We start from the raw sequence: 1,132 nt of genomic DNA, 5'->3' as shown, positions 1-1,132 counted from the left end.
CATTCTATTTCTTTCCTATATTGCTTATTCAAGGATTCCATCATTTTTATATTCTGCTCTATTTTTTTATCAGTGTCTTCTTTAGAAGACTTAGTACTTCTTTCAGTATAGTTATCATTTCTTTCTTTCTTTTTTTTTTTTAATGGAACCAGGGATTGAGCTCAGGTCCTTGTGCTTGCCAGGGAAGTGCTTACTCCACTGAGCCATCTCCCTGGCCCCCATCATTTCTTTTTTTACTTCGGAAATTATTTCTGATCTGATTTCCTCTACACCTTTCTGTAGTTGTTTCTTTACTTTAGATGCTGTTATTTCAGAGATTTCAGGTGTGTGATTTCCAATTTCTTCTATCCTAGTGTCTTCTGTATTTGTTCTGGGTGGGCTCGGGGCCTGAGACTGCATTTTGTTCCTTTTCTTTGTCATTTTCTACAGCACTGTCTTCTGACCTTTGGTGTAGAGCTTAGATAGAGTTATTACTTTAGCACCAGGTCTACCAAGTGGTAGATCTGGATCCAGATCTGGTAGATCTGAATCTACCAAGTTAAAACTTGTCCACATGGGTGCAGCTTGGGTCTGGTTGCTGTGCTCTGCTTCTTCCTGTTGCAGCCCTTGGAGGTGAACCCTCTGTGCCACTCTGGCAAGATGTTCTGTTCCTGAATCGGCTGGGAGAGTCTTGCCTCCAGTCTCTTTGCAGGGCGTTCTGCTGCAGGTTCCACACTGGGCCTAGGCTCTGGGTTAAATGAGGATCCAGCGGGCCCTGGGTTGTCTCACTCAAACACTGGGCCTAGGATCTGGGTGGAATTGACATTTTTGTCTTTCTAGAAGCTAGGCTGTGAGAGACATAGATGTTAAGGGATTCAGGGACTTAGGCAGAGATTGTTTTGAATGGGAATGGTCAAAATGAAGCTCTGAAAACTAAAACCAGGGCCTTCTCACTGAGTTACATGCCCAGCCCTTTTTATTTTTTATTATGAGACAAAATATTGGTAAGTCACTAAGCTTTCCAGGCTGGGCTTGAACTTTGTACCTCTTGCCTTAGCCTCCAAAAGTGCTGTGACTACATGCATGATAATGCTTTGCCTTGTTTTAAATCCTGAATTTAGCAGATTTTTTATTTTTTTCAGCACTGGTGATT

This window comes from Octodon degus, unplaced genomic scaffold, assembly GCF_000260255.1.
Source record: "Octodon degus isolate 3935 unplaced genomic scaffold, OctDeg1.0 scaffold00118, whole genome shotgun sequence".
NCBI lineage: Eukaryota > Metazoa > Chordata > Mammalia > Rodentia > Octodontidae > Octodon > Octodon degus.
Note: the sequence above shows the minus strand (reverse complement) of the source record.